At 42.0% G+C, this 23,017-nt stretch overlaps 1 protein-coding gene across 1 annotated transcript in view; it reads right to left on the reverse strand.

The window, feature by feature from the left end:
- Nrt (Neurotactin) overlaps positions 1–23,017 on the reverse strand; it is a 145,208-nt gene that overhangs the window by 36,609 nt on the left and 85,582 nt on the right. Inside the window, exon 2 of the mRNA XM_073980656.1 lies at positions 13,593–13,635. The gene's annotated coding sequence lies outside the window, so the exon portion shown is untranslated. The remainder of the gene's footprint in view (positions 1–13,592; positions 13,636–23,017) is intronic.

The raw sequence follows: 23,017 nt of genomic DNA on the forward strand, positions 1-23,017 counted from the left end.
ACTAGGAACAGAAGATCTTCCAAATGTCTTTTAGGGACAGAATACATTCTAAAGGTCTTCTTAAGGTCTCCTAGGAGCAGAAGAAGATCTTCCAATGTTCTTATAGGGACGGAAGTACTTCTAAAGGTCTTCTAGGAACGGGAGAACTTCTAAAGGTCTTTTAGAGACTGAAGACATTCTAACAGTCTTCTAGGAACGGAAGACCAATCCTCTAGGGACAGAAAACCTTCCAAAGGTCTTTTAGGAACAGAATACATTCTAAAGGTCTTCTTAAGGTGTCCTAGGAGCAGAAGAACTCGTAAAGGTCTTCTAAGGACAGAAGATCGTCCAATGTTCTTCTAGAGACGGAATACCGTCTAAAGGTCTTTTAGGAACGGAAGATCTTCTAAGGGTCTTCTATGGATAGAAGACCTCCTAAGGGTCTTTTATGGACAGAGGGCCTTGTCATGGTCTTCTATCGACAGAAGACCTTCTAAGGTTCTTCTCTGCACAGAAGGGTATTCTATGGACTGAAGATCTTTTAAGGGCCTTTTATGGACAAATGACCTTCTAAGGGTCTTCTATAGGCAAAAGATCTTCTATGGACAGAGAGCCTTCTAAGGGTCTTCTCTGGACAGAGAGCCTTATCGACAGAGCATTTTATCGACAGAAGACCTTCCAAGGGTCTTCTATAGGCAGAAGATCTTCTAAGGGTCGCCTATGGACAGAAGATCTTCTAAGGGTCGCCTATGGACAGAAGATCTTCTAAGGGTATTTTATGGACAGGGGGCCTTGTCGGGGTTTTCTATCTACTGAAGACCTTCCAAGGGTCTTCTCTGGACAGAAGACCTTCTAAGGGCCTTCTATAGACAGAAGTTCTTTTAAGGATATTTTATGGACAGAGGACCTTGTAGGGGTCTTCTCCGGACGGAAGACCTTCTAAGGGTCTTCTATGGACAGAAGACCTTCTAAGGGTCTTCACTGGACAGAATACCTTCTAAGGGTCTTCAATAGACAGAAGAATTTCTAAGTGTCTTTTATGAACAGACGGTCTTGTCAGGGTCTTCTATCGACAGAATACCTTCTAAGGGTCTTCACTGGACAGAATACCTTCTAAGGGTCTTCAATAGACAGAAAATCTTCCAAAGGTCTTCTATGGACAGAAGACTTTGTAAGGGTCTTTTATGAACAGACGGCCTTGTCAGGGTCTTCTATCGACAGAATACATTCTAAGGGTCTTCTATATACAGAAGATCTTCTTAGGGTCTTCTATGGGCAGAATACTTACTAAGGGTCTTTTATGAACAGACGGCCTTGTCGGGGTCTTCTATCGACAGAATACATTCTAAGGGTCTTCTATATACAGAAGATCTTCTTAGAGTCTTCTATGGGCAGAAGACTTACTAAGGGTCTTTTATGAACAGACGGCCTTGTCGGGGTCTTCTCTCGACAGAATACCTTCTAAGGGTCGTCTCTGGACAGAATACCTTCTAAGGGTCTTCTATAGACAGAAGATCTTCTAAGGGTCTTCTAAGGACAGAAAACTTTCTAAGGGTCTTTTATGAACAGACGGCCTTGTCAGGGTCTTCTATCGACAGAAAACCTTCTAAGGGTCTTCTCTGGACAGAAGACCTTCTAAGGGTCTTCTATAGACAGAAGATATTCTAAGGGTCTTCTATGGACAGAAGACTTGTAAGGGTCTTTTATGAACAGACGGTCTTGTCAGAGTCTTCTATCGACAGAATACCTTCTAAGGGTCTTCTCTGGACAGAAGACCTTATAAGGGTCTTTTATAGACAGAAGATCTTCTAAGGGTCTTCTATGGACAGACGGCCTTGTCGGGGTCTTCTAACGACAGAATACCTTCTAAGGGTCCTCTCTGGATAGAAGACCTTCTAAGGGTCTTCTATAGACAGAAGATCTTCTAAGGGTCTTCTATGGACAGAAAACTTTCTAAGGGTCTTCTCTGGACAGAAGACCTTCTAAGGGTCTTCTATAGACAGAAGATATTCTAAGGGTCTTCTATGGACAGAAAACTTTCTAAGGGTCTTTTATGAACAGACGGCCTTGTCAGGGTCTTCCATCGACAGAATACCTTCGTAGGGTCTTTTCTGGATGGAAGACCTTCAAAGGGCTAGGCAGAAAATCTTCTAAGAGTCTTCTATCGACAGAGGACCTTCTAAGGGTCTTCTATGGACAGAGTGCCTTATCAGGGTCTTCTATCGACAGAAGACCTTCTAAGGGTCTTTTATAGACAGAAGATCTTCTAAGGGTCGTCTATGGACATAGGGCCTTGTCAGGGTCTTCTATCGACAGAAACTTTCTTAGGGTCTTTTATAGACAGAATATATTCTATGAACAGAAAAATATCTAAGGGTATTTTATGGACAGAGGGCCTCCTCAGGGCCTTCTACCGACAGAGTACCTTCTAAGGGTCTTTTCTGGAAGGAAGACTTTTTAAGGCCTTCTATGGACAGAAGACTTTCTAAGTGTATTCTCTGGACAGAAGACACTCTTAGGATCGTCTATGGACGGTAGACCCTCTAAGGGTCTTCTACGGACAGAAAATTATTTAATCGTTTTCTATGTAAAGGTCATATATTGGTAGAAGAATTTTTAAGAGTCTATTATGAACAGAAGACCTTCTAAAGATGTTCTAGAGACAAAGGCCTTGTAAAGGTCTTCTACGGACTAAAGACCTTCTAAGTGTCTTCTAAGGACAGAAGAATTTTTAATGGTCTTCTTGAGACAGAGATCTTCTAAAGGTCCCCTAAAGACAGATGTCCATCTAAAGGTTTTCTATGGACAGAAGACCTTCAAAGGTCTTTTATGGACAGAAGATCTTCTAAAGGTCTTCTAGGGTCAGAAGGCCTTGTAAGGGTCTTCTAGAGTTATAGTACCCCCTCAGGGTCTTTTAGGGACAGAATACCTCCTATAAGAGGTTTTCATTCAACAGGAAACCCTCTAATAAAACTTCCCACCATTAACTGGTAGCCCTCGTTAATTTCTCCCTGGAAATCTTTGATTCTCTGCATGTACTTTTTCATCTCAGAAAAAAAATGCTGAGGCAGTGTTTCTTTGCTACTGGAAAAATAGGGGATGTTTTGGATTATGTTGACGCACAGAGACAAATGAGCGGCGCTTATGCTTGGGTATTATGTCTCCCCGGTGGTTTGTGTTCGTTCATTCCAATTCGAAGAGATGTTCCAATATGCTATTCTGTGTGAGTGTGTATTTGTGGTGTATGAGTGTGTGGTACTATAATATTCAGCTTAATGTTGTTGAATAAACTTCAAACTACGAATCTGTATCTGGGGACCCATATTTGTGTTGGTTGGTTCTGTGGAAAATTGTAATTGCATTTGTATGAGTTTGTAGCTGTATCTGTATCTGAGTGTGTGCGTGTGTTTATGTTTTTAATAAATGTTTGTATGTAGTGAATTAAAAGCCACCCAATTTTTATTTGATTACATTTTGTTTATGTTAAACGTAACAGAGAAATAAAAAAATGGGAATCCACTGCCAGTGGATGGATGGCAAGAGCGAGTGTGAGTGAGAGACTCCCCAGCCAAACAAAAAAGGGGAGTCCGTGTCTACTGCTCAGCAGAGTTGATAGTTTATGATGCATGTTGTTTATATCAGCCTCGGCAATAGCACCCGCCATTACCCACACACACTCAGACATGTATAAAAATTACCGCGTAATCATGTTATTGAATCCTCAATAATTACATTCTTCTTCAGACACAGATTTTGATTTTCTTTTTTCTGGTTCTCTGTTGTTGTTTTTGTGTTCTTCGATATTATCCAGAAATTATTATTATGATTATTGACAGCCAAGGCAAACATGCGTTCGGTGTGGCTTGGCCATCGGCAAAGGCATATTTCATATTTTCCTGCCTGCCTGCATGGAAAACCGTTGCACAAATAATCTCTGCATTGTATTTGTACAATCGCCAGCAGGCGAGCCAAGCCAACCACACCCTGAGATTTGCTGAGGCGCATTTTGTCTGCATGTGTTCCATGTTGGCAATAAAATATCGCTTCAATTTTCTTTTCAAGTGTGCCAATAAATTTTTGCCTAATTTTTCAGGGTCAATATTGTGGATATTGCGGATTTGTGTGAGGGTTAAGGTGGCTAAATTAAATGCCGTCTGCTCGTAATTGGTGTTTAGATATGGGTGTTTTGGAAAAAAAAAGGATTTTTAATTTTTAGTTTTATAATACTACAGGGATTGAAGCATCGGGAAGCCGTTGAATTAGTGAGGTTCCAATAAATGATCGAAATGGAGCTATAGCACAATATTCCAATGTTTTTAAATGTCTTCTTTGACTAAAAGACTTTCCAAAGGCCTTTTATGAAGAGAACAGCTTTTGAAAGTCTTCTAGGAACCGAAGACCATCTAAGGGTCTTCTATGGACAGACAACCTTCTAAGGGTCTTCTATGGATAGAAGATCTTCTAATAGTTCTCTATGGACAGAATGCCTTGGGGAACACCTTCTGGGGATAGAAGAACTTCTTAGGGTCTTCTGGAGATAGAAGATCTTCTAAGAGTCATTCGTGGGCAAAGAACATTCTTAGGATCTTCTCTGGACAGAAGACCTTCTAGGGATCTTCTATGGTCGGAAGATCTTCTTAAGGTCTTCAAAGGATCTAAAGATTTTCTACGGACATAAGATCTTCTAAAGGTCTTCTTGAGATGGAAGATCAACCAATGATCTTTTTCCGAACAGACTACCATCTAAAGGTCTTCTAACGGCAGAAGACATTCCAAAGGTCTTCTAGGATAGAATACCTTCTAAAGGTCTCCTAGAGACGGGATACCTTCTAAAGGTATTTTAGGAACAGAAGGCATTCCTTCTGCAGATAGAAGATCACCTGAAAGTTTTTGTAGAAGATTTGTTTCTTCGACTAGAAGACTTTGTAAAGGTTTATGTCGACCTTTGGACCTTGAAAACCCTTTTAAAGGTATTGCAATAGATGGGAGATGTTCTCTGAGGAGCGCATTCACACGATAATTGTTTACTGCATCCTTGTGAATGCTATTCAAACCTAACCTTGAGGTACTCCTCTCCTGAGGACTCTACCGTCATTTTAACGTCCATCCCTCCATTTTCCTTACAAGGGGTTAGACTTATTACAGTCCAGTCCTTAGTAAGGAGACCTAGGTTCTGGAGCTCCAGCATCCTCAGCAGAAGTTCCTTGTCCACGGGGGGTGGGGGAACACATGCTGGGAATACCTTCACTGATGGAATCTCCGCTACAGAGAACGCGGCAATTTTTGCCCCCTCCCAAAGGTCGTTAAAGCCATTAACAGTCTTCTTAAGGTATTCTTGCTCCTGTTGAGACATTTGATGATCTTAACTCCCTTCTGAAGGAAGGCACCGCCAAACTGACGGTCACCCTGATCTACCTCAGTGGACACAATAGCTTAACGAAGACGAGTCTCAAAGGGCAACCAGTAACTTTCGCTGATTTTCCCGAAGGGGTCACCTCTGTCAATGATTGCAACCAGGAGATCGTCATCGGTTGCCACTGTGGCCGTTTTGGCATAGAGTTTCCTACATCCTTGATCACGGGCCTTGGTAGCAGCTTTTCCCGAGGAAGTGCACGCATTCTCAGTACTGGTGCTACTTCCCTTGGCTTTGCGATCAAGAACGCCAGCATAGGAGTCCGCCGTGTTGACCGCCTGGGAGATCATCGTCTTCTTTGGCGAAGGCTGTGGGCCTTCTGAAGAGCGAACCCGCTTTACAGTCTTTGGCAGTGAGGACTTGTTCGCCTTCTCAGAAGTCGATTGTGCCCCAGACGAACCTTCCATCGTGACTCCCGAACAGATTGCGCGGGTCTCCGAAACCTTTTGTTCTTCCGCTTTACCCTCGTCAGTTGGGGTCACCTTCCCCAGTTGACTACCATTACAAGAGACTTTTGGTGTCGGATTACGCCCCTTATCCTTTTCCAGTGCTTCTGATCCGGGTTCGGCTTCGGAACAGCTTTAGGTTCCACCTTACTACCAGAAGCAGGAGGCTTCACCTCACATCTCTTTCGAGTCTTTGGCTGTAGCAGCGACAGGGTCTGGGAGGAAGATTTTGTCCACCAAGAGTTCACATCTGGGTGCGTTAGGATAAGTTCTTTCGAACTTCCTAACGTACTTGAGCTTACTCTTGATGAAGGTAATCTCCCTCCTTGAATGCGAGTTCGCGTCCCTCCCCACGAACTTGCGCAGATACGCGATCGCACGTTTATAGTACCTCGTATCTGCAGCCTCTTTGGCGGATATTGCATTTAAGTCGGTGTCCGTCGATGAAGTCTCCTTGGATTCCCCAACGCAGGCCGGAGACTTAGGGTCAGTGGCTATTGTTGGAGTTTCCGTTGATTCCTCATCGTTGGCCATCGACTTAGAGTCGGGGGCTGTTGATGGATCCTCTTTAGATTCTCCACCAACATCCATTGACTTAATTGCAATCTGCCTCCGAAGCTTAGTATCGGCGGGTGCCGATACAGGACTCGACTGGATCCGATTTGTTAGGGATTGCGAACCAAGGTCCACAACCTCTTCGACCACATCACCGTCAGTGGACATGTCATCATCAGACCTCCTAGGTGACTCAGCTGGGTTCACCGTAATGTCCAGTTCGTCGTCAGTGAGGGTGAGATTATTTACCATGCCACCAGAGGAGGCATGGTCGGAACAAGTCTCTCCAGTTGGTCAAAGAGTTCCCTACTCTGTCTCTCAAGACTGTCTCCGATAACTTTGGGATTTCCGTGTATATCGTCCCCGCCCTGTCAGCCGTGGACTGATTGACACCAGTTATGGCTAGAGCGTTGTCCTTTGGAATCGCCGGTTCGTCAACTGTATTTCGGAATACATGGCTTTCAAAAAATGAGTTAGAGAATCCCACCAAAGAAGGCATTTGCAACATCATATATTGTAAATTGTGGTGGTGCCTCCTCGGCAGGATGAGATGTAATGCGAAGTAGTACTCTTCTTTTCGCCCTGACACTCAAGGGGGTGCTGGACAAATTGTCGATTAAAATAATTTGCACACTTCTTTGGAGGTCGCCAAACGTGACTGAAGTCTTATCTTTCTTCTTTCCAGAGTTCGAGAGTGGCTTTACAGTTGCCCACAATTCACTAATTCCGACTTCAATATTGCAACTCTTCATATGATCTAACCACTTGTTCCGCTTGTCCTCACTGATAAATCTATTATCTTCTAGTGGCAGCAACCTGACTCTGGGGTCACTGGGGTTGTGGAGGCAAACTTAATGCCAAATGTCAGCCATTTCGGAGGGGTATTGAGGGCACAACCTTCAAAATACCAGAAATCCGGGGGTACCGTTCTATGGGGGATATATGAAGACGTGGACCTATACCGACAAATTTCAGGGGGAAAGTTTTATACCCACAATGAAGACAAAATGCCAAATTTCAGTCATTTCGGTGGGATATTGAGGCCACAACCTTCAAAATATCGAAAATCGGGAGAAACCATTCTATGGGGGCTATATGAAGACTTGGACCTATGCCGACAAATTTCAGGTGGGAAGTTTTATACCCCCAACGAAGACTTAATACCAAATTTCAGCCAATTCGGATGGGTATTGAGGGAACAACCTTCAAAATACCAGAAATCCGGAGGTACCGTTCTATGGGGGCTATATGAAGACGTGGACCTATAACGACAAATTTCCGGTGGAAAGTTTTATAACCGCAACGAAGACAAAATGCCAAATTACAAACATTTCGGAGGGATATTGAGGCCACAACTTTCAAAATACCAGAAATCCGGAGGTACCGTTCTATGGGGGATATGTGAAGACGTGGACCTATACCGACAACTTTCAGGTGGAAAGTTTTATACCCACAACGAAGAAAAAATTCCAAATTTCAGACATTTCGGTGGGATATTGAGGCCACAACCTTCAAAATACCGAAAATCGGGAGGTACCATTCCATGGGGGCTATATGAAGGCCTGAACCTAAACCGACAAATTTTAGGTGGAAAGTTTTATACCCCCCAAGGAAGACTTAATACCAAATTTCAGCCATTTCTGAGGGATATTGAGGGCACAACCTTCAAAATACCAGAAATCCGGAGTTGCCGTTCTATGAGGCCTATATGAAGACGTGGACCTATACCGACAAATTTCAGGGGGAAAGCTTTATACCCTCAACGATGACTAAATACTTATTTTCAGTCATTTCGGTGGGATATGGAGGCTACAACTTTCAAAATACCGAATATCGGTAGGTACCGTTCTATGGGGGCTATATGAAGACTTTGACCTATGCAGACAAATTTTAGGTGGATTGTTTTATACCCCCAACGAAGCCAAAATGCCAAACTTCAGACATTTCGGTGGGATATTGAGGCCACAGCCTTCAAAATACCGAAAATCGGAAGGTATCGTTCTATGGGGGCTATGTGAAGGCCTGAACCTAAACCGATAAATTTCAGGCGGGAAGTTTTATACCCCCAACTGAGACTTACCAAATTTCAGCCAATTCGGAGGGATATTGAGGGCACAACCTTCAAAATACCAGAAATCCGGAGGTACCATTCTGTGGGGGCTATATGAATACGTGGACCTATACCGATAAATTTCAGTTGGGAAGTTTTATACTCCCAAGTGAGACTTAATATCACATTTCAGCCAATTCGGAGGGATATTGAGGGCACAACCTCCAAAATACCAGAAATCCGGAGGTACCGTTCTATGGGGGCTATATGAAGACTTTGACCTATGCCGACAAATTTCAGGTGGATTGTTTTATACCCCCAACGAAGACTAAATACCAATTTTCAGTCATTTCGGTGGGACATTGAGGGAACAACCTTCAAAATACCAGAAATCCGGAGGTACCGTTCTATGGGGGCTATATGAAGACGTGGACCTATATCGACAAATTTCAGTTGGGAAGTTTTATACCCACAACGAAGACTTAATACCAAAGTTCAGCCAATTCGAAATACCACAAATCCGGAGGTACCGTTCTATAGGGCTATATGAAGACGTTGACCTATACCGACAAATTTCAGGTGAAAAGTTTTATACCCACAACGAAGACAAAATGCCACATTTCAGACATTTCGGTGGGATATTGGGGCACAGCTTTCAAAATACGAAAATCGGGAGGTACCGTTCTATGGGCCTACATGAAGACGTGGACCTATACCGGTAAATTTCAGGGGGAAAGTTTTATACCCACAACGAAGACAAAATGCCAAATTTCAGACATTTCGGTGGGATATTGAGACCAAAACCTTCAAAATACCGAAAATCGGGAGTTACCATTCTATGGGCCTACATGAAGACGTGGACCTATACCGACAAATTTCAGGTGGAAAGTTTTATAGCCACAACGAAGACAAAATGCCAAATATCGGTAGGCACCGTTACGTGGCGCAAAAGTAAACATTTGTTTTTTGGCTGTAATTTAAAAAAAAATTAAAAACTTTGATTCTTATTGCGGATTATTTTTATTTGGCCTTTTAATTTTTTTTAAATCAAGTCGAGAATATGATTTCAGATAACACAGTTTATTGTCATTTGAGCCCTTTTTATGACATTTTCCATCACTTTGGCCAAAACTTCCGGCGATATGTCCTCACATTCTTGACGGATATTGTCTTTAAGAGCTGTTGACATAAACCCGCAACTTCAAAAAGCCCCATAAAAAGAAGTCTGGAGCGGTCAAATCAGGCGATCTTGCTGGCCAGTGCAAATCGCCAAAACGGGAGATTAGGCGGCCGGGAAATGCATCCTTGGTTGTGGCACGTGCAGTGTGTGCCGTTGCACCGTCCTGTTGGAACCACATGTTTTCCAATCCCAATTTATCAAGTTGCGACAAAAAGAACTCATTGATCATTGCTCTGTAGCGCTCACCATTCACAGTAAGCGTTTGACCCGCGACATCTTCGAAGAAAAAAAGGGCCGATGACTGCTCCAGCGAAAACAGCACAGCGACTTTGAGCGGGTGTAATGGCTCTTCATGGGTTACACGCGGATTTTCAGTGCCCCAGAAGCGTAAATTTTGCTTATTTACGTACCCGCTAAGCTGGAAATGCGCCTTATCACTCATGATTATTTTTGATGAAAAATCAAATGTCACCAATATTCCGCGTTCTGAAGCAGTGTAGCGTAACATTGTTTACTAACGTGTATTTCGCATGTATTTACTACACAAATGCCAAAACAGAACTGACATTAGGGACCAATCGCAAAATTTATAGCATTTTCTGATAGGAGGATTAATTTTGGGCCACCATGTACTAATATTTTCCTCAAACTTAAATCAATTTCGAAGATGGACTATATCGGACTTCTGGTACCCCCCTCTCACAAATGTTCAAAATTTGTGCCTAGGCACACTTTAAGGCCTGTCTTAGGATGGTTTTGAAATATTCGTCGAAGGCCTTCTCCTTGATTTTTATTACAACGATATAGGTAATTTTTTCGTGGGCCAAGTGCATGTTACCTGATATAATGACTCTAAAGCTCTAAAATGCCTACTCTGACCAACTAAAATGGCTATTCCTAAACCAGGATAACTATCGAAAGGAATCACGTCCAAAATTATATCAGTTCCAATGTGGGCTATGTCGGTCCATTCCTTGAGACACTTCTTCCACAACACTTTTGCGCTCTAATGTAGTGTAAGGCCACTTATCGGATCGTATTGAAATTTTAACATTGTGATAAAGACTTCATCACCATATTTATTGCTATTTAAAGCCAATATTTCCTGTGTTAAGGACCCCGAAATGTCCCAATATTTGGAGCCATAACTACATACACCTCTCGAACTAAAGTTTTCAGATGTTACAACATTATACTTTTATTCTTCATTTTTCTCTTGAAGCCCACTGTTTATTACTAATTCACATTGGAAATTTTTAAAAAGCCTTTTTTACCTAAAAAATTGGCTATAATCCTCTGCTGCAGAAAGGTAATGATTCGAATCGATGTTTTTTTCTCCGAGCGATGATAGTACGTCAATCTCAATCGATTTATGCCTCTTCCATCTATCACAACATTGTCAAAATAATAAGTTTATGTTTTATTTTCTATTTCACAATGACCTGAGTCTTCTTTCTATTGGAAAATGCTCACTACCATAAATTCCCTTCAGTAAAATACAATTTGTCCTTTAATCACTTTTTCGTACAAATGCGAAATTTTACGATGATAATTTGTAATTTTTCAATTGCAATTACGCCAAAAGGGAAACGTAAAATGCCGAAGTCGTAAAATTTAACACAAGAAATTATAAATCAAAACAAAACATTAAAGAGTAGTCATCTCCCTCTGGGTCCTTTTACTGAACGTATCTCTCCCTCTCGAAGTAAAAGAACTTCCATTAGATATGAAAGGGGATGGATTATGTATCCGTATACCAGGCGAGGGTATTTGCCAATGTAGTTGAAAGTGGATTATTTGCCATTGTCGCGTCGTTGTTTTTGTGTATCACAGAATGTGAGAATATCTGCGGCAACACAAAAACAAGAAAAGTGGATGAAAATTGCCATTCGTCATTCGTTGGGGGATAATAACGACGATGATGACGAAGACAACAACGTGCACAGAGCCAGATAAACCTCTTTTTTCCCTATAGGAACAAAAAATAAAATAAAAACAACAAGTAAGAAAAGCGTTAAGTTCGGTCGGGCCGAACTTTTTATACCCTCCACCACAAATTTCAGCCATTTCGGTGGATTAATGTGGCCACAACCTTCAAAATACCGAAATTCGGAAGGTACCGTTCTATGGGGGCTATATGATGGCGTGGACCTATACCTACAAATTTCTGGGGGAAAGTTTTATACGCCTAAAGAAGACTAAATACCAAATTTCAGCAATCTCGGTGTGATAATGAGGCTAAAACGTTCAAAATATCGAAAATCGGGAGATATTGTATTATGGGGGCTATATCAACACGTGGACCTATATAAACATTTTATGGTAGAAATGTTTCTTAGCCTCTGGGAACACAAAATACAAAGTTACAGCCGATTATTTGGTCAAATGGGTTTAATACATTCAAAATATATTAAAATGACGCGTACTTTATAAGGGGCCTTATGTGGGGGCTATACCAAAACGTGGACCTATATAACCCAACTTTGGTAGGAATGTTTTCTGGCCTCTGAAGACACAAAATACCAAATTACAACCAATTCTGTGGTCAAATGGGTCTAATACATTCAAAATATATTAAAATGACGCGTACTTTATATGGGGCCTTATATGGGGGCTATACCAAAACGTGGACCTATATAACCCAACTTTGGTAGGAATATTTTTTGGCCTCTGGAGACACAAAGTACCAAATTACAACCAATTCGGTGGTAAAATGGGCCAAATATCTTAAAAATACCTTAAAACGACGACGCGTCACGCGTCATTTTGTATGGGGGCTATACGAAAGCGTGGACCTACATAGCCCGCTTTCAATACCAAAAGTCCTACGTAAATATAACATATTTTCCCAAAATTTCATCAACCTACGTCAATCCGTTCGGACGCTAGAGTGATTTCCACAGACGGACAGACGGACAGACGGACGGACATGGCTATATCGATGTAGAATTGCACGCTGATCAAGAATATATATACTTTGTGGGGTCTACAATGATTATTTCGAGTAGTTACAAACGTAGTGACAAACTTAATATACCCCCATCCTATGGTGGAGGGTATAAAAATACTGAATAATAAATGAAAAAATGACTCATTTGATTACGGGCTGTTTTGTTGTTGCTGTCTTACATTTGTTATGATATCCCGACTGGGAAACAAGAAATTTGAAAAAAAGGGAAAAAGGAACCAACAATAAGATTGTGATGCCGATACCTTCTTCCATCAACACCTCTCGTGTTGTATTTGTTTATATTTTTATTTTTCTTTGTGTAATTTTCTGGGCTGCTGTTTGTACTCCTTGCCACCACATTCAGCCGAAAGGTGTTAGTATGTATGTGTGGTTCCTGGAGTTCCATCTTTTCATTTCCAATGCAAAAGAGTTGCTGCTGTTTCCTTCTGCTGCTGCCTATGATGAGTTCTTTTTAACATCTGTCAGCGAAACTTTACACATTGCGGCGCATTGTTTTGTTGGTTGGATTGATTTTTTATTTGGAATATTTTGTTTTGTTTATATTTTTGGTTTTCATCAAAAATCAACAAAAACACGCGCACAACCCAACCATTGAGACACTTGTAAAATGCTGTGGTATGATGAGAACCCCATTCGGATGCTAAATATGTGCAATGATTCTTACAAAGGAACTACGACGATGGGTAGTTATTTACAAAAAATATTTTTGTTTTTTTTTTGATCCAGAATCATGTGAAGTATGCATCAACAATGCACAGTGGGGCAAAAAAAATATTTTTTAATAGATATTCTAAAAGCTTTCCAAATCTGGAACAATCCCAGTGTCGGTTACCACCTAAGAATTGGATCTACCAAGCTAAACTGGAAATGTATTGACTTTACTCAAGAAAGGGTTCGCTGGTAGTATGTGAATGGAAAGCATGCTACAAATCTGCCAAATTAAGCCCAAGTCATAAATGAAATGAACGTATTTACCAAAGTAGTGCAGAATTACTTACCTTTCTCAGATATTTTGTGTTAGGTGAAGTCCACAGTTTTAGTCTGTAATAAAAGGAAAATAATCAATTATTGACATGAAATGAAAGGACAATTAGTCCATATTTATATTAGGCAATTTTCCTTGCAGCAATTGTCAGTTCGCTGGAGAGAGAGAGGTGAAGCATATGCTAACCCTTTGCCTCTCAACACCCTCTCTCACCGAAAAACTGACCATTGCCGCAAGGAAAATTGCCTAATGTAAATATGGACTAAGTCAATATACATACATTTGTAATTTACGAGTTATTCAAATACGAAGCAAAGTAATTTAAAGCAAGTAAAAAAAGTATCAATCGGCTTCGCCGACAGAGATATACATACCCACAGCCTGTGTTAATTGACACACGTCTTTCCCAAAAGCGTATGCATTTAGGGGATTTTCAGAATTTTGACCGACAAAAATGTGGATTTGTATTAAAGTTCGAAAGTTTTGCGGGGGAGGTACCTAAAATAATAGACCGACATAGTTCATTTTGGAAGTGGGTCTTATTTTGGAAGTCATTCGTCTCGACAGATATCGCGGCCACCAGTTACTTCAGTTGGTTTTTGGAGCATTTTATCAGGAAACATGGACTTGTCCACAAAAAACATGTTATCGCTGTAAACAGCGACACTAGGAGTACCTTCGATGAAAATTTCCAAAAAAATCCTAGAACAGACCCTTAACCGCTCTTAAAAACATGTTGGACATTTGTGTGGGTGGTAGCCTAAGGAATGGACCGATAGAGCCCACTTTTGGACATAAACTTACTTACTTACTTAGCTGGCCCATTACAGAACATTTGTTCTATAGGCCGAACTAAGAAAAGATCTCCAATTCTCTCTATTTGTTGCTTCGCTTTCTGGAATACCGCGCCTTTTCATCTCATCATCCACTTGTTTGCGCCATCTATTCCTTGGCCTGCCAATTCTGCGTGCACCGCCAAGCGGTCCGTGTTTATACACCTTTTTAGCGGGGTCATCATCGCTCATTCTTATGATATGGCCTAGCAGCAATCGCTGCATCTTGATACGTTTAACAATATTGATGTCGTTGTACAGCAGATACTGCTCGTTGTTCATGCGACGTCGATATTCACCGTCAACGCAGATTGGTCCATAGATCTTTCGAAGAATTTTTCTCTCAAACACACCAAGCACTGCCATGTCTGCTTGCGCAAGTACCCAGGCTTCGGAGCCATACATCAGCACGGGTAGTATCAGTGTTTTGTAGAGCGTTATTTTTGTTTGACGAGATGTGGCTTTGTTTTTAAACTGCTTACTTAAACCAAAGTAGCATCTGTTGGCCAATACAATTCTTCTTTTTATTTCACAACTGATGTCGTTTGTTGTGTTTACGGAGGTGCCGAGGTAGACGAAGTCTTTTACTACCTCAATATTATAGGAACCAACTTCCACAGTAGGTCCGAGCTCAATGGACGCATTGCGCGTCGACACCATCAACTTGGTCTTCTCACCGTTTACCGCCAGACCCACTTTAGCAGATTCTCCTTCGACCTTCATAAAGGTATCAGTTACTTCTTTTACTGATCGGCCTATGATGTCTATATCATCAGCATAAGCAAGTAACATGTGACTATTGGTGTAGATTGTGCCACTTCTTTTGACGTTTGCCTCTCGTATAACCTTTTCCAGCAGGATGTTAAAGAGATCACACGAAAGGCTGTCTCCTTGTCTCCTTGGACCTCGTGTCAGTTAAAGTCATTTTGCAAAGCCGGATGAGCTTTGCGGGGATACCAAATTCAGACATGGCTTGGAATACCTTTGAACGCAGCGGGCTGTCGAAGGCTGCTTTATAATCGACAAAAAGGTGGTAGGTGTCGATCTGCATCTCTTAGGTCTTCTCCAGGATTTGCCGCAGGGTAAATATCTGGTCAATAGTGGCCAGGTCTAAAGCCGCATAGGCTTTAGTCGTTCGCACAATATCCCTGACACGATCTTGTAGGCAATAGGGAGTAGACTTATGCCCCTATAGTTAGAGCATACAGTCTTATCTCCCTTCTTGTGGACGGGGCACAGGATACTCAGTTTCCAATCGTCGGGTACTCGTTCTTCCTGCCAGATGGTGCTAACTAGCTGATGAATACACCTTATTAGCGTGTCGCCTCCGGTTTTGAACAGCTCGGCTCCTGCTGCCTTATTATTCTTCAGCCGATTTATTGTTGTCTTTACCTCATCTTGGCTGGGCGGTATACATTCAATACCATCTTCTGGGATTGGGACTGTGGTATCTTCGTCGTCTTCGCTGCTACTAGATACCAACAGTTTTGAAAAATGTTCTTTCCATATCCTGAGCACACTATCTGTATCAGTTACCAAATTACCTTGCTGGTGTCTACAGGAGGATGCGACCGTACCAAAGCCATCAGTTTGATGCTTGACTCTTTGGTAGAATTTTCGGACTTCATTCTGGCTCCTGTACATCTCGAGTTTTTCGCACTCCCGCTTTTCCATCTCTCTCTTTTTCCTGCGGAATAGACGTTTCTCCTCTCTCCTTTTCTCCCTGTATCTCTCGTGCGCTACGCGTTGCTACGGATTGTAAAGTAGCCCTATATGCCGCATTTTTCTCTTCGGTGGCAGCATGACACTCCTGATCATACCATGGATTCCATGGTGGAGGCCTTTGGTATCCAAGTATGGATTTTGCGGCTGTTTGCATGGAGTGGGCAATGCTTTGCCATTGTGCTGATATGTTATCGGGATGAGGAGTGCTTTGATTAAGCAATTGGGCTAGTTGAGTGGAATATGCTGTGGCTATCTGTTGTGATTGCAGCTTACCGATGTCTAACTTTCGTGTTGTGTCTGTTCGTACTTTGTTTGCTATGTTTAAGCGGGTGCGTACCTTTGCTGCAACAAGGTAGTGGTCCGAATCAATGTTTGCGCCTCGGAACGATCGTACATCCAATCTCAACCGCAACCAAACTCATGCTTTACGTCATGGCAGCTATAATACAGTGCGTCACCTTTAGGTGTTGTTGTGACGCCTTTCCCAATCCATCGTATTTCCTGCATGGCAGTAATATCGGCCTTGTACTTTTCAAGTACGTCTGCCAATGCGAAGACTGCACCTTCTCTATAGAGATTGCGAACATTCCAGGTGCAGATTCGCAGATCATGGTCCTTAAAACGTTTGCGGGGTTCGTCAGCTTTAGAGGGGGTTGTTTTTCTTTTCTTTCGTTTTTTCATAGTATGCTGTTTTTTCTAGGGGAGGGTTACTAGCACGACGCCCAAACCCAAGTTTTTAACGTTCTTATGGGAGAACGCGCGGCACATGTTAGCTCACTACCTTTAACGGGTGTTAAAGGCAGTTCCCCAGGTGACACCACGGGGAGGTCAGTGTCCACTTGAGATGAAAGAGGGACCAAGATAAATCCTGGGCTTTGCCATGTTAAAACCGGTCAGGACCGTTGCTTGGTATCATCCATCCCCTACGTCACCCTTTGAACATAAACTATGGTCAAAATATTTCGAGCTCCAAATCGATAGCTCCGTTTATAAGATATCGCGCGTACCATTTTAGGGAATATTTTCGAACTTTTGTGAGGGAGGTACCGGAAAAAGAAGCATCACCTTCGAATTTTATCTAATATTCAAAAAAATATTACGACATGCAAAGTGTGGACCAACGCAGTATTTGGTGCGAGAGTTGTCGTGTGTAGGCCATAGGGGTTTGTTACAACTTTCGGGTAATTTTTTTTTCAAGAAGTATGGACTTGCCACTAAAAAAACTTGTGCCATTGTAATAGGGGCCTTGATTGCAACCTATTGCAAGAAAATTCAAAACGATGCGAGAAGGACCTAAACTGCACTGTTCCGCAATTTTGTGTGGGAGGTTATCGAAGGACTTGACGTGTATAGACAATATTATAACCTGTTCTATGTCTCGAAGAAATATAATGATGTGCAAAGTATGGACCAAATCGGTTACTGCCATCGAGGGTTATCGTGGGCACCACTTTAGCGAAAATTTTTGAACTGGGGAAGTACCCAAATCCGCCCCTTTGGAAGTACCCAAAGTTCAAAAATTTTCGCTAAAGTGGTGCCCACGATAACCCTCGATGGCAGTAACCGATTTGGTCCATACTTTGCACATCATTATATTATGGTCCATCTTTGGACAAAATATTACCAAAGCCAAATTTTGGACCAAATCGGTTAATCCGTTCGAGAGTAATCGTCTGCTTCAGCCAGACGGAACAGACATAGAGAGGGAAGGGCAGTGTCTGAAACGGATTTCGTCCAAACATTCATGGGGTCTAAAACCATAACTTTGATGAGTTACATTTTGCCCGTATGAAAGTGTATATACGCTCGTTAGGATAATTGCTGAGTGTTTAAAAATCACGATACATTTTTATGAATTAAATAAATTTGTTCAATTAAAATATTTAAAAAAATTATATTTCATTCAATTAAAAACTAAAATTTTAAATAATTAAAAACTACGAAAAAAATATGCGCACATAACCATTGTAGCTTACGGCGTTGTGATGGTTGCAACGTACTGAGGAAGGATCACACCAGAAGTGGAGGTGGGGGATTAGCTTTGCTATTGCACCAGTCTGTCCAATACAGACCTAGCTCGCTTGACCAGTACCTGGAATGTATGGGGTTAGCGGTCAGGTGTGGAACTGCCGTCGATAAATAGGTGTGCTCCAGGTTATAGGCCCAACATTTGCCCACTTTTGGAAGGTCATAATCGTCTGGTCTTGGGGGACTTTAATGCCCATCATAAGTTGTGGCATTCGGAAATGGCCAGAGAGATATAGTACTAGCTGATCAGATTGATAGATCTAGGTTTTGCACAGTTAATGAGTGTAATAGGTCTGCAGACAACACCATCGTCTCACCTGGTCCGACAAATGACGTCAACTGGCAACCTGTCGTTTCTCTGGGGTCATACCATCTCCCCATAATTGTCTCCATAAGCAGACCGTGTGATTTCATCACCTCTGAACGCCGAACTTTCATCAATCATGGGAAAGCTAATTTGCCTAGTTTCAGAGAGTTCATAATCACCACATCAGAGATCTACCCAACCCTTCTGATGTTCGGTTGGCAGAAAGGATGTTCTGAGACATCATGGCTTTGTGGTCGAATACCCGAAGTGAGACCAAATTTTCCAGCGAGTGGATTAGCAAAAGGGCGTGATGCGCCGCTGACCCCAGAGTCAGGGATCTGAAACCTGGAATTTAACAGGTTGGTCGGTGAACATAGGCGGAAGAAGTGGTTAAATCATCTGAAGAGTTGCAACATTGCAGACGGAATAAGTGAATTGTCTGCAATTTTGGTTAAGTCACTCACGAAAGAAGGAAGATAAGACATAAGTCACGTTTGGCGACGTTTACCTATTTTAATCGAAAGTTTGTCAAAGAGAAGAGATATCTTTCTGCCGATGATGTTGTTGTTGCTAATGTTATCAGGGACGCTAAATAATGAAAACAGTTGGGCCCTGATGGAATCTCCATGGTAATGCTGAAACAGCTGGATGAGTCAAGTATCTCAATAAAGTACTCAAACTGTAGCTGGGTGGTTCCATTACTGAAGCCAGCAAAGATGAATCATACAGACCGATTTTACTTTTACCGCCCGCAGTAAAGATTCTTGACGCTTTAATTCTCTCCAGCGGTAGATATAGCGGAGCAAGATATTAACTGTTTAACCTCTACCTCTCCTGTATTGCACATCCTCCAGACGGTATTGAGATCGTAACGTATGCGGATGATTGTACGATCTTGGCTTCAGGTACCTTCCCTGATGTCGTTTGTGAAAGGCTGAATTTATATTTGAATGATTTTACAACATTTTTTCCCAGCAAGGAATATATGAACATCTGCTACTAACTCTACGGGCACTCTGTTCACCATATGAACTGCGAAAGTGTGGTTTGGACTGAATGTCAATGGCAGCCGAATTTCGACCACTAACTACCCCAAAGCTATCTGTACCAAGGTGATATGTAGGCACAAGGTCCTTTAGTCTCTAGCTAGCAGTACTTGGGGTGCAGATAAAGAAACTTTGTCGACTACATATAAGCTATGCGCCCACGAATATAAGTGCAACGCTATGGAAAAATATTGTGTTGGAATGCCCCCCAGTTTTCACAGAGATGCAGTTGCCGATGGCATAAACCACTATTGTGTGAATGCGGTTATCGAAAAACTTTCCCCATCCATCGCAGATGAAGAGCGTCAGCTGCAACGACAAACCAGAGCAGTTTTGGCTCAACTACGCTCGGGTTGGTTTCCGTCTGAATTCCTATAGGACATGGATAGATGACACCGTGCAAAACATCTACCCAGCATGCGGCACAGGTTGTCTCTAAAAAGACTACCTGTCGGTCATATTTTAAGAACACATTCTGACATATTATATAATTATGTATATTGTTATTTTTTATTATAATAAAAATGTCAAATAATTTATTTATAAATAAATAATTAAAAATTATCGGGCCGTTTGTAAAGACTTTCTTCCGGTCACTTCTAAAGAATTCTTGGGACCATCTATAATGATTCTGGAATATAAATTAAATGAAAAACAAGTAATAAAGTATCAGCTGGCCAGATATATACCATCAGCCTGGGTGAATTGAAACATTCATATATGAACAGATCGAATACCGACTACACAAGCAAAATCCTTTCCGCAAAAATTAGGAATTCAGGGGCCCCCGTCAGGAGTAACAATCTTGACGCGATACGGGGCTTAGGTCACAATTTTCTGCGCTCGACATGTCATTCTGAATGAAGACCTAATATTCATTCTACATGACATCTTGTACACAGAAAAGGGTGACCGACCAAAGGTTATCCACCTTTGTCACAACCCAAGCAGGCGAACTGATAATCCACAGCTCACCTTTAGGTGAGTGACATATATGTATATAAATTTTTAAGATCAAGTTGAATGAGTTGTGCCGAGGATCTGAATGGCCGACAAGTGTCTAAAGAAGTCTGGTTGCTAGCAACTCCCCCTCGACGTCAGGGGCACTTATAATTAGCTTAGTCTGCGCAAGTCGTCACTGCGTACCATCCATCCCCTTAAGGCACACTCGTGGGAACAATCTATGGAAAAAATACTAAAAAACAAACAAAAACCAGAACAAAACTACCCCTCGGTTGCAGTGTGGAAACTCTTCCGAGGATGAGCTCTTAGCCTCCAGCCAGGAACTGGCAGCTAGCCAACCAAGTGTAATCAGCACTGCAAACAGCTCTGGCTCACTTCAGCAACATAAAACTAATACAAAAACTTTAACCGTCAGTCTAACAAAAAGAAAAAAAGCCCGTCCGACGTTCGTAAGGCCCTGTACCAGAAGGCAAAGTACATTCTCAGTAAAATTGCTAAGAATGCTGCAGAAGGTACAGTCCATGAACGGGATGAAGAAGACAAGATTACCTATACTAAAATCGTAGAGGAATACGAAAAAGCTAAAGCCTCCAAAAACGATAACCCAACCTCCTCCAAGCGTGAACGCTCTCGACTGCGACGGCCCCAAATTACTGCAAGGTCTGGCGAAAATGAACAAAGACGTTCCAATGGACGAATGGTCTGTAATCGCCATAGTATGAGCTTGGTTCTCTCGATAACAGAGGCCGGAGTAGAGGCACTGGAGAGACTAGGCAACAAGCTGTTCTTTGGCGTAAGGGAAGCCAAAGTAAAGATACTACGCCCACTTGGCCAGAACGGAGAAGACGATGGTGTTGACATCGACGATGCCAAAAAGCTGCTGGATAATATGCAGCTAGAGGGGCCATCAACATCATCTCCCCATTAAAACTATTCTTAATGTCGTTAAGATCAATCTGAAGCACTCTATGGTAGCTTCAGATAATCTGAGGATCCTTCTGGTGGAGGAGGATCTAGACATAGACACAGCCTTTAAAGTATCCTGTCCAATGAAACGATCGAAAAAACACTATCCACCATGGTGGACATCCGAACTGTCTAAACTGCGTAAAGAGTCACGGAAAGCCTTCAACGCCAGCTACCAAAGCGGATCCTGGCAGTCGTACAAGGATAAGCTAAAGGAGTACAAAAAAGCCATAACCAAAGCAAAAAAGCAATCATGGATTGATTTTTGCGGATCGTTAGAAAATACCAAAAATACAGCCAGACTAAGCAAAGTTATGGCAAAAGGTCATTCGAATCCTACCTATACAAAGAGAAACAACGGCATCTGGTCAGAAAACTCAGCCGAATCTCTAGAAATCCTTCTTACTACGCATTTCCCCGGCTGCTCGGACAGTAGCGAAGAAATGCGACCCATTATAGCTGCAGATAAAAACAACAGTGAAGTTGATAAGACAATAAGTACGAGTAAATTCACGTGGGCTATAAACAGCTTCTCTCCCTACAAATCTCCAGGACCAGATGGAATCATACCGAAATGCTACAATGTGCAGAGAAAATAATAAATCCGTGGCTAGTATACATTTATAGTGGATGTATATCCTTTAACTACGTTGCAACGAGTTGGAGACAGGTAAAGGTTGTCTTCATACCCAAAGCAGGAAAGCGTTGCCACGAAAATGCGAAAGACTTCAGACCAATAAGCCTTTCATCATTTCTACTTAAGACGCTCGAAATACTCATCGATGTGTATATTCGAGAAAAGATGGACAACTCAAACATCATATCTTCTAGCCAACATGCTTACATAAAAGGGCGCTCGACAGATACAGCCCTACACGAAGTCGTTAGGACTATAGAGAAGTCCTTAGAGCACAAACAATTTACTTTAGCTGCTTTCCTAGACGAAGGTGCCTTTAACAACGTCAGTACATCAGCTATAAAACAAGCACTAGATAACTTCGGCGTGGAACCACTCATCAGTAGTTGGATTACACAATGCTGCAAAGCAGAGTTATTATTGCCACGCTGGGAAACAGTACAGAGAAACTCCACAGGGAGGAGTTATCCCGCCACTACTATGGCTCCTTGTCATCAATGAAATTCTTAATAAACTTGACCACATGGTGATTAAGGTTGTTGCCTATGCGGACGATGTGGTAATACTCGTCTCTGGTTTGTTTCCGACCGTAATAAGTGACATTATGAGCGGAGCCCTGAGATCGCTAGATACTTGGGCCACAAGATGTGGTCTGGGAGTGAATCCAGGGAAAACTGAGATGGTGATATTCACCACAAAGACCAAATATGCAATATCTAATCTACCAAGACTACGAGGTCAGGTAATACCCCTATCAGATCATGCCAAGTACCTAGGAGTCATCCTAGATTCAAAGCTGGCATGGAAACGTAACGTGGAGCACCGTGCTCACAAAGCAACTGTTGCATATTACGCATGTCGCAAATTGTTTGGAAGCCGTTGGGGCCTCAAACCTAAAATGGGGTTATGGATGTACACCAGCATAATCAGACC

The sequence above is a fragment of the Musca autumnalis genome, unplaced genomic scaffold (assembly GCF_047663935.1).
Source record: "Musca autumnalis isolate F117 unplaced genomic scaffold, ASM4766393v1 scaffold_4, whole genome shotgun sequence".
Lineage (NCBI taxonomy): Eukaryota > Metazoa > Arthropoda > Insecta > Diptera > Muscidae > Musca > Musca autumnalis.